At 42.3% G+C, this 11,517-nt stretch overlaps 1 pseudogene; it reads right to left on the bottom strand.

Moving 5' to 3' along the window:
• Positions 1–765: 765 nt before the first annotated feature.
• On the bottom strand, positions 766–6,297 carry LOC123170813 (very-long-chain aldehyde decarbonylase GL1-7-like; annotated as a pseudogene).
• Between the last annotated feature and the right edge of the window lie 5,220 nt (positions 6,298–11,517).

Here is an 11,517-nt window from a genome sequence, read left to right as displayed (position 1 = left end):
GCTCCCACATATTCTACGAAGATCTTTATCGGTCAGACCACATAACAACATACGTTGTTCCCTTTGTCATGGGTATGTTACTTGCCCGAGATTCAATCATCGGTATCTCAATACCTAGTTCAATCTCGTTACCGGCAAGTCTCTTTACTCGTTCTGTAATACATCATGCCGCAACTAACTCATTAGTTGCAATGCTTGCAAGGCTTAAGTGATGTGCATTACCGAGTGGGCCCAGAGATACCTCTCTGACGATTGGAGTGACAAATCCTAATCTCGAAATACGCCAACCCAACCAGTACCTTCGGAGACACCTGTAGAGCACCTTTATAATCACCCAGTTACGTTGTGACGTTTGGTAGCACACAAAGTGTTCCACCGGTAAACGGGAGTTGCATAATCTCATAGTCATAGGAACATGTATAAGTCATGAAGAAAGCAATAGCAACATACTAAACGATCGAGTGCTAAGCTAACGGAATGGGTCAAGTCAATCACATCATTCTCCTAATGATGTGACCCCGTTAATCAAATGACAACTCATGTCAATGGCAAGGAAACATAACCATCTTTGATCAACGAGCTAGTCAAGTAGAGGCATACTAGTGACACTCTGTTTGTCTATGTATTCACACAAGTATTATGTTTCCGGTTAATACAATTCTAGCATGAATAATAAACATTTATCATGATATAAGGAAATAAATAATAACTTTATTATTGCCTCTAGGGCATATTTCCTTGGATAAGATTATCAGATTATCTATTCTAATCTTGGATAAGAATCTGTGTATGTCAAATGTCCTATTTCACTATCACAAAATTTACATAATCAGGCAACGAGATCATCTATTTTCGCAAAAAGGCAATGAGAACATATATATACTGCTAGCACCTCACAGGTATGGACGTTCTGCATTGCCTCTGGGATCTTCATTGCAGGGTTACTCAAGTAAGTGCAATCCTTGCGTATCTTCTTAAAGGGAAACTGTGACGTAGGAATAAATGTTGATCCTCTTGGTGCCCCCATTTGTTGCTTATCATCTATGATATCTCCTATCCAGATCTGTAGCAATGAAGAAGTAATTATTGAATTTATTGCTTACCAGAGTGTTTCTTTTCTTCCTAGCTGGCAGATGACACTATAGCATAATGTTTGCTACTGTTTTCCGTAAAACAAAAACACGGGGGTGGGGGGGGGGGGTAGCAATGTTTTATAAGCATTCACTGTATTGTCTAATATCTCTAGTAGTTATACTTAATTACATATACTCCACTTACCATATATGCACCCTAGCTAGAAAGCTTCTTGAGGGTTTTAATTCCATTTTCTGTATAACTTTCACTTTACCTGAGGTATCTCATCACTGGAGAATTTCAGATAGGCAGTGCTGCTCTCTGCAACTCGCAATTTCAGCATGTCATATTCCTTCTTTTGGTTCATGATTACCTACACAAAATTACGTATATTTATAGTCATTCTTTCAAGGAATGGGACCAACTCATACAAAAAGTGAGCTACTAAACGAAATCAACAAAGTAGCAAGGTGAAAGGTAGGTACCTGGACACCTCTCTCGCATAAAGCTGTAGCTGTGGCATGTGCTACCTTAGAACCGCCTCCACAGAGAAACACCCGCTTTGTATCTAATGGGGTGCTCTTGAGAACAACTACTGTTGCTAAGCCACTTCCGTCAACAAGTCGAACTCTCAATTTTGGATATTTTTGTGTAAATAATTCACCACTTCCGTTGAGTTGTCTTTCCTGGGACCAAAAATGTGAGGGTTAATATATTTGTGCTAATCATCTATGTTTAAAAAGTGCATCTGACTCTTGTAGCACTTCTAGTCAAAACCGTATTAGTTCCACAAACTGGTCGGACTAATCAAAAGGTTGTCCTTACATAGTTTTTTGCCAACATTTCTGAATGTTTTGTGACCCGATCAGAAGTTAGGTGTCACGTGGAAGAATGTATGAAGAGTGAGTTTAGCACGTGGTTTTAACTTCACTTTGAGAAATATTTCAGCACCTACCAGAATTACTGAATTTTAATGATATCAGTTTGTATTCCGGCCAAAGGACCGAGATGTTCACTCGAAATTAAAAAAAAAAACTGAATATTTTGAAAATATTTGTATTCTTGTGTTTAACTGAAATGACTGAATATTTTGATCGAAATATAAAGATTTTTGTCTCTACTAAAATTATTGTTATTCAGTGAAATTCATCAAAATCTCACTCAAAGTGAAAAAGGTGGTGGTTAAGAAAGAAAAGTTTTGTCAATATGCCTGATTGAAAAGTCCAAGACTGAGCACTTTGACCCCTCTTCCATCCGCATCTGATATTGCCTGCTCAATTAACCTGTTGATGGATTCCCTCTCCCTAATCAGGCTATACTGCAGATGAAGAAAATCCTATCAGTTTACAACACTATGAAGGTATTGGATTCATGTATCCTATCAGTTTACAACACTATGAAGGTATTGGATTCATGTAACGTGGAAAATCCATTACCTGGAAGTTGTATCTTGGTATCACCCATGTTTGCATCATGATCTTCTTCAGCTTGAGACTTTCAACGACAAACGCAGATGATCCATAAACCCATGCCAGTACCATTGATAGGCATGCCATTGGCCATATCATCCACATATACCATACATGGTTATCTGAGGGCCGTGAGGCTACAGGTGCAATCCCAACCCTTAGATGATAAGTCGATTGCAAGGTGGTCATATGCGTCAAGTGAACAACATCTGGTGTTTCCTCTGTTCCAATCAGTGTTCTCTCATACAGCTCGTCAGTTGACTTGTCCATGGTGTTGAATATGTAGTCAAAGATTGGCATAGCCAATGAGTAGTTTGTACGAAACTTTGTATGACGGAGAGAATGATACCTATGGGGAAAATGGAAAATACCTTTGAATAATTAGGTTTGTGGTTTTATGAAGCTATGTCCGAAGATTTCAACTATTTGTTCATGTTTGCAGTATCCACTGGTAAAATTTCAGTAAGAACATAATGGACCTAAAGTCTCATCACTAACATGATTGGAAGGTTGAACTTAAAATGCTATACTTACGATGGAGTGTACATGAGATACTTGAGAGGAGGGAAACGTTGGAAGATCCACTTTGGGAGCAACTCAAAATTGCAGTGTCCCATATTATTTATGAAGTCGTTGTAAGCCAGGTATAGGACAACACCCAAGACAGAACCATATCCCATATAAATTGGTATCAGCATGGGGATCGAAAATAACAGGAAGTAAGCTAAGGTTTCAACAAATGGATGAATGACAGCTGCTAATGATATGGTAAAATTTCATTAGATTTAAAGCTTCATATATACCAAATCAAGATGCTTTATGCAAAACAGAACACTAATTGTTAACGCAGCAATCACTTCGAGATATGTTAAGCAATAGAACATGTAGAGAAATCTGAACTGGACTATTTTTGGAAGGACCAAGATGGTAAACACCTCATTTCTGAATAGTATTTTTGGTCTCAGAATGTTATCCTGATTCTTCTATTTTTTATTTTGGACATATCTATGCTTTGAACTTCTTATACTCCTGGGATCAGAATAGATATTGTAACTCCAACCAACGAGACTTTGATGCATGTACAGATGCTTTCAGATGTCATTCATATCTAGTGGTTATTATCTTAAAAAGGTCTGATGTCAGTTTTTTAAACATGCCAAATTGAACGGTTTTATGGCAAATTACGTCACACGAGCCTGGCAATTTCCTTCAGCAAGCATGGCAACTACTGGCATGTTCAGTTTTTTTCCAGGATTTTGTCATGCTCGCTGAATGGAATTGCTATGCTTGCAATACGTTAATTCGACATAAAAAAATGTTACATTTCTCATGCGTAAAAATCTGACATCATATTTTTAGCATTTCCATAAAAAAACGTCTAGTGGTTTTTGGCAGTTTTAGAACACAAATTGGTCAAATTGGTTGCAATATCTATATATCTTTTACAGAGAAACCACACTACAAGTCATTAATTGCTATTTTTCTGTACATGTGTGCTTCCATGCCATCCAAATTGTTTTAGCCATTGGATTTGCTAGCCTGGTCAACTAACATCCGTCCGATTTGAACATAAGAGTGTCTGTACCATGCAACATGCATATATCGTGGATTTTTAGTGCCGCCGCATTTCATTCATGACATAGTTCGACTCTTTCTTTTCCTTTTTTTTTCGCATTTTTTGTTTCTTCCTAGCACAGTTTAAATCTAAAAGGTGAATCTGTATTGTGTACAATATTTAGAAATCTAGACTCTTGTGAACTCAACCCGAAGCAAGTATAATCTAGACACTTGTGAACTTAATGCCACTAGTAATGAAATGATTTTTTTGTGCGATCCTTGTTTGTGAACTTAACACAATGATTTGTTACCCGAACCAAGTATAATCTAGACACTTGTGAACTTAATGCCACTAGTAATGAAATATTTTTTTGTGCGATCCTTGTTTGTGAATAAGTTGGTGGCATTATGCATCGTTGTATTAACCCTCTCATCTCTGAATGAGGTTACTTACCTGTTATAGGCTCTGTGACGATGGAGGCATGGTGGTGGGAGTGGTAGCGGGAGTAGAGGAAATGGTGGTGCAGCGCCCTGTGGAACCAATAGTAGATAAACTCAACATGTCCTACGTGAAGCAACGCCATGATGATAACTCCCTCTGTTTCCCACATTGGCATGAGTCTGACACTCGGGATGGCCGCATAGGCCACGTAGAAAAACAGCATAGCAAGGATGGCCTGGTCATCCCTGTACAGAATGGTAAGGATAACTTATTAGCATTACACGCAACATATCATGTTTTAGATTTCAGGTAATTTGAGTGTGATAGAAGTGAATATATAGCAGGCTGTGAATATATATCACTTACCAGGATCTCTCCCGGTCGACCTGGTCGAATTCAAGGCTGCGGTCAACAATGATGTGCTTCCTCCGTGCGGTCTGGTGGCGAGACAAGCTGATCCAGATCTGGTTGTGGAACAACCTCAAAAGCAGAGCTGGTAACATGGCGGCGTATACTAGGTTCATGTCTCCCCACCCCTTGGTGACCACACTGTGCGCAGACGGGCGAGCCCTCGTGCGGTGGATATGGGGGGCGGCGGCGGCGGCGGAGATGCAGGGAGGGGATGGGGCGTGGGGCTGGAGAAGATGGAACGAGAGAGAGGTAGCGTGTGCGGGTTTCCTTTCTATCGCGTGCATGATTAGAATATCATGTGACATTGATGAATGGGAAATTGGGAGTTAATCAGCGGCGTATAGCATGTGGCAATTAGATCTGTGACCGTTTGGAAGTTGCCGTGGCTTTAAGTTTGCAAACGTCTTGGTTTTGAAGTGAAAAGGAGGTTTGTGTATGTCATTCTACTTGAAAAATAAAGCTACTGCAGGCAATTCATATTAGGATCGCAAGGCCAAGGAACAAAGACAGTTCAAGGTTTCATGAGAAGGACTTGAGCTGCCCAGCAATACGTGCATCTCTATGATTTGATTGCTGCTATCAGAGATTTTAGAGGCGCATATGTTATTGTACTCAGGTTGCTACCCACACTGCAAAGAAGCAAGGAATTTGTCAAAGGTCCCTTTCCTCTCTATTTCTTGTGTTTTCTAAAATTAGTCAGTGCAAAATAGAATGGTACTTCCTCTGTATCAAAATGTGAGGCTTTTTTTTCCGGTTTAGATTGAGACTCAAATGCCGTCTTACATTTGACACAGAGGGAGTACCTCATAAAAAAATAAAAAATAAATAGAAATTTGAACTAAAACCACAACACTTATTTTGGATTGGAGGGAGTACTACTGTTTACTTCCATCGTTTTCTTGAAGCAACATTTCTGGAACATGTAAAACTGATAAGTACTCGGTGAATTGGCAAGATGAGACTGGAACGCTTATGCTAGAACATAATACTCTATTTGCAATTTAAAAATACAGGTAATTATAATTATTTGATAACACAAGTGTTCACTGCAACATGAACTCTTCATGTAATTCCGGTTCCACTTGACATTGCGATGCATATAAAACTTTCTTTAATTTAATGTTACCTTTTCTGAAGGATATATATTCTAGAGAGAGAGAGAGAGAGAGAGAGAGAGAGGATGTTACTCAATATATGAACATGAATTTAGATAGATAAAATAAAACGTCATGTCCTACCTTTCGGAACCCACAACTAGTATCAGAGAGACAAAATATAACATACCTTGAAGCTGCCCATCCAATGCCATGGCCATTCGGTCAAAGGGCCCGGCCGTGTTACCATGGTGATGGGTGAGCTATGAATTTTCTCTCTTCCTAGGTAAGCAGCTACTTCGGCAAGCAAGCTCTGGTAAGAACTTCAAGCTCCGGTTGAATTTATATATGCATGGACGGCTGGATATTACAATACAGTTTCACAATATTCTGGTAAGAAGTCTTCTTTTCCGTGTGCACTCCTTTTTTTTCTTGTGCCCATGCGTGTTTGCTTTTCCATTACGAGTCTTCATTTATTCACAGTATCCACTTCCCCAACTGTATTTTTCAGTGGCTTGACCTTCCAGGGTACACTCTGGACAGAAGTACTCAAATCCAAGTCATGAAAAACATGCTTTTTACGACGTTTGATCGCATAAAACATGTTGTTGCTATGCTAGTGGCATTTGTGTTATTTAAGTGAATGTTTTTATCTCCGATTTGGTTTACTACTCAGCAACCCATGCATGTACGAAGTTTAGAAAGTATAAGTGCATATAATTGTTCTATACGAAAATAAATGAGACCCATTTTATGTTATAATTTGTAGGAGTTGGAGTGTAGGAAAACAAATTATGTGATTTTGTGAGATTGCATCTTTAGAGGATGTTTGGATTGAGAGATTGTAGGTAACAAGATTTACATAAACGTGATTTCGGTTGTAACCCCCAAAGAACAAGTTTGGGTTATCTAATTAAATCATGGATAAGTACGACCGAGTTTTCTAAAAGCCCCAAAACTAGCTTTTACATGGAGACAATGGTGTTGTCGAGCTCGATGTATTGAAAACGCGACTGGAGCCAGGCTGGTACTCAACGACAACAAACTACAACAAGAATTGCGTCTGCATGGTTGGCATGGCCACTACTAGACTCGCATGCTCGTGCTGGATATCAGCATGCCTAGATTGGCCATGGCTAACACCGCCTCTAGCGGTGTCCTACTCTATACCGGCGTGCCCCCGCCCGTGCTACATTGCTATCGTTGCTGCTTCTACCTACTGCATGTGCATCGTGTCCAGCCCTCGCAATGTGACGAGCATATGACCATTGGAAACCTGAGACCCCTGGTAGAGCCCTTTCAGCGGGCCAAGCTAACCACCCGAGCCAAATATTCAAGACGACCATTGCGCCACCCTATGGAGCTTGGGAAAGATATCTAACGGGCATGGGGCCACAGATGTGGCCAACCCACCTTGGTTCGGTCCAGCTGATGTAACCCTAGCCTTACCGAATATATAAGGCATTCTATGGAGGATACGTAGTCATAAAACATATGCTATATCATCATAGAGTTAGAGTTCTCACCTACCTCCATTTTCTTCCTCTCAGTCGTCAGACAGAGTGCTTGTGACCCAACAAACCGATCTCTCTAGTAATCCCCCCGATCGCCCATGAGTACTTGGGCAATCCAACCACCAATTGTTGTAGTAAGGTCTTACCTCCTACAGGCCGGGATCTCTCCCTTGGTTCCATGCACTTCGTCCCCACGGTGCGGAGAGACGAATCCTCACTACTTTCTTTGCTAGGGAACAAATCTTCAAGTTCAAGTGTCGGAGTTTTCCGTATGACGACTTTGGCAAGTTGCATGTGTATAACAATGCCTCTTGTCACACCCAGAATCTCATCCCTCAACCGGCGACAAGCTTTTGGGATGAGTGCCCTCGGCAAAGGTGAGCTCTGCATCCCCCAACCAAATACTAGGAGGCTCCAATGAACCGGGACGCATTTTGTTACATCATAGTCGCACCACCCTAGGTGGAGGATGTCTCCCCCATGGCCCGAGATCCCTACTCGGCACAAGCGAATGTCGATTGCTCCTCGGGTATCACGTTGGTGGCGTTCCTCCGGCACCTCACGACAAAGGGATCCATGTCAAAGGAAGTGACATACCTACGATCCGGTTTTAGATGTAGATATAGCCTTCTTCCTCAAAGACCCTAGAATTTATTGAATCCAGGTAGTGCTGATGGTTCGCAAGGAAATATTTGCAAGTACTTGTTATCTCAAAATGTTTCAGTTCTTGAACTAACTAGAGAGGCGATTAAAATACAATAATAAAGTAATAGGATAGGGCTTAAGATTTCACCTGCAGCCGTGTACATCTGCTAGGGAGACAATCTAGAGAAATCAACCTTGCAATGGTACAATATTACATATATCTTGTGCATGAATTATGCGGGAGATGTGTCCTAATAACCCCACGACTAGCTGCCGCCGAGCCGTGGTACTATTGTCCATCCAGGGACTTATCTAACTTACAGGGTCAGCTCAGATATTAAGGATAACGACACCAATGCAGTAGGCATTTTTTGTATGACTAGCAGTGGCGGAGTGTGAGGCACGCCGGCGTCGACGTTCGGCTCCAGGGAGCATAGCGATTGTGATTTGTGAAGAAGGACATTGAGGATTTGAGGTTCAGGCAGTCCGGTGCCGCCGGCGTCGACGTGCAGCTCCGGGAGCATAGCCCTTGTCATTTGTGAAGAAGGACATTGAGGATTTAAGGTTCAGGTAGTCCGGCGGACATGCCGCCGTCATCACCGTGGGCGGTCGTCGATTGCAGACTTGCAGTGATTAGGGTGTGCGATGGAGACAGCAACGTACATAAGAGAACGATTGTTTTGATCTCGTGTGTGGTGCAAGCTGCAGCTGCGCTACGTTGTGAACGGCTGGGCCAAAGTGGTGTGTATTATACTAGTACCAATTACCATTTTGCAATTTCAAAGAGGGGGGGTCGTAACCCCGTTTGATCTCCACGTAGCTCCGCCAGTGATGACTAGACCATATCTACCCTAGAGACATGATTTTGGTCGCCGTACTAATCTTAGTGCCATCGACGTTTAGCATAGCTTCCTGTTCCTCTCAGCACTTCACCTTTCCTTGTTCCGATCTTCAGTATCTCAGGTACCTGCGATCCTAGGATCGAGGTCGAGACAAGATACAAAATCATTGCACAACACATAGAAAGAATGTCCTCTCAAAAAGTAAACCGACATTCCCTTTATGGGCGTACATTGGGCTGTGAGGCTATTTCTTAGCCGTTAACTAGCCCGAGGACACTACTCACACATCGCGAATAAATCATAAAGAATTGATCACTATACTAGTATAGGACACCCTAACCAGCAACGTGCATAAGTGTCTACTAGCAGTGTTTCGCTGGCACACTGCTACTACTACACTGCTGGTAACTGGATACTAGTGGCGCACCCTGTGAACACCGCTGGTAATGCAGCTACTAGAAGCGTCCGCTCCACGAATGCCGCCGTTAGGTCCGAACTAGCACCGTTCGTCATGTTTGAACGCGACATGCAATTTAGCAACTAGTTGCGTCCAAGATTGCAGGGCGCCGCTAATTTGTCAGCACGTTGGTTACGTTCATGCTTTTGCGCCCGCTGCTAGTATATTTTGGAGGCCAAAATTTGTCTGCCATTGCAGCATTTGCCATCGTGGTAGCATTTACACCTTTTTTGTCACATACTTCCTTTGTAAAAAAATATAAGACATTTTGCAGACTTGTGTCAAGTCTCTAAAACGTCTTATATTTGTTTACAAAGGTTGTGTCTATCATATGAAAAGAATGCTTTAAGTAATTAAAGTATTGAATTCACACATTACATAAGGCATCGATATGGTTGAATTATAAGCATGCATTTGACTGCGACGGCTTTGCATGGGGCAGCGGCCCGGCGTCGTTGAAGTTGCTATTGACGAATCTTTGACGTTCGGTAATGAAGAGAGCAAATATCAGCCTGGATCACCCATATCAAACATATATAGCAACATATAGCAAGTAAGGTTACTCGTGTAAAGATAATTGCTAACTTCCAGCATGCATCATAAAGACTTAATTGTAGCAACTACATGAAAAGGTATGGTAAGTATAGCTACACGGTCAAGTTAGGAACAATGTTTGAACTGTTTTTAAACACAACATCACGTGTTCACTGCTTCCGGGAAGGTATGTAGCGATAAAGGTGCTCCCGAAGGGTTGATATGCCACCGCCGTAGAAGATCCCTGTCTTACCGCATACGTCCTTGTTGATGATTTCGACGAGTGTCTATTGGATCTGTTTGAAGTCGACTCTGGAGTCATCACGTGTGAGAGCGGCAAGGGCTTGAACCCCATTTGGTGGCGCCATCCTTCTGTGGGAAAAGGTCCTATGATCCCTGTGAATTCTTACATGTGCTACATAACGTACCAAGGGGAGGTCCTTGCGTCTTCAGGATGTTGAATGCAACATAAGGTTGTGTTGTGGCCGAACCGCACAATGACTTCATTGTTTCTCTTCCTTCCATGCCATCAAACATGTTTAGAGCTTCATCTATTCGGTTTGTTGTAGTTTCTCTTGAATTTTTTATTCAAATCCAAGAAAAAGGATGAGGCAGTCTTTGGGAATATAACAATGAGGATCCAGTGGAAGTCGTTGCGAAAATAGTACACCACACAAGTCATTGTCAACCTTAGTAAGATGGAAGGATAATAGAAATATGCGGAAGTTTATTCAGATTGGTGGAAGCTGACTGTGCGGTTGGCTGCATGGGAGACTTTTCCCGCATGTAGCTCGGCCATACTCCTTCAACATTTTCAGGACCAAAGTGTTCTACTTCACCTCGGATGCAGTCCGGTGTTGAAGCTCGGTTGCAAGAAGACACTGATGGTGGAAAGTTATTGTTGAACTAGTTTCAAGACCGGCGACCGAAGACAACGAGCAACTCGGATAAGCTGAGGTGCGGCTAGACTTCAAGATCGGTTCATGGGCTACTTACAGTGTCCCGGCTATGGGGCCTCTCACCATGTCAACTCCCTGCACTGGCAGGCCGGGCCGAGGACCCTGAGATCAGGTTCCATCCGGGGCCACTTTGGGTGGCCCATGTCACATACAAGGAAGATTCCAGAAGCCTTGCCGTTTGGGACAAGAACTCCTTATCCGTGCATGACTCCTCTCCACTAGACAAGAAAAATCTCGTGGTAGACACTATAGTATGTACTATACCCCGACGCAATACAACACAAGCAAGACGTAGGGTTTATCTCCTCATAGAGCACAGAGCTGGGTAAAATCCCGTGTCTCTCATCACTCCAAGAAATCTAGCTTAGGATCCCTACCTCGAGATCAGCTAAAATTAGGCCCGTCACCGTCTTCATGGTCGTGGCGAGGCATCGCAGCGTTGGGTGAGGAGGCGAGGCGCGTTGGCTGTCTAAGTTCGACAGCAGGAGCGAGCTATGTGCGACATCGATGGGGAGAGAA

This window comes from Triticum aestivum, chromosome 7D (genome assembly GCF_018294505.1).
Source record: "Triticum aestivum cultivar Chinese Spring chromosome 7D, IWGSC CS RefSeq v2.1, whole genome shotgun sequence".
Taxonomy (NCBI): domain Eukaryota; kingdom Viridiplantae; phylum Streptophyta; class Magnoliopsida; order Poales; family Poaceae; genus Triticum; species Triticum aestivum.
This window is presented reverse-complemented; position numbering and strand designations above follow the sequence as displayed.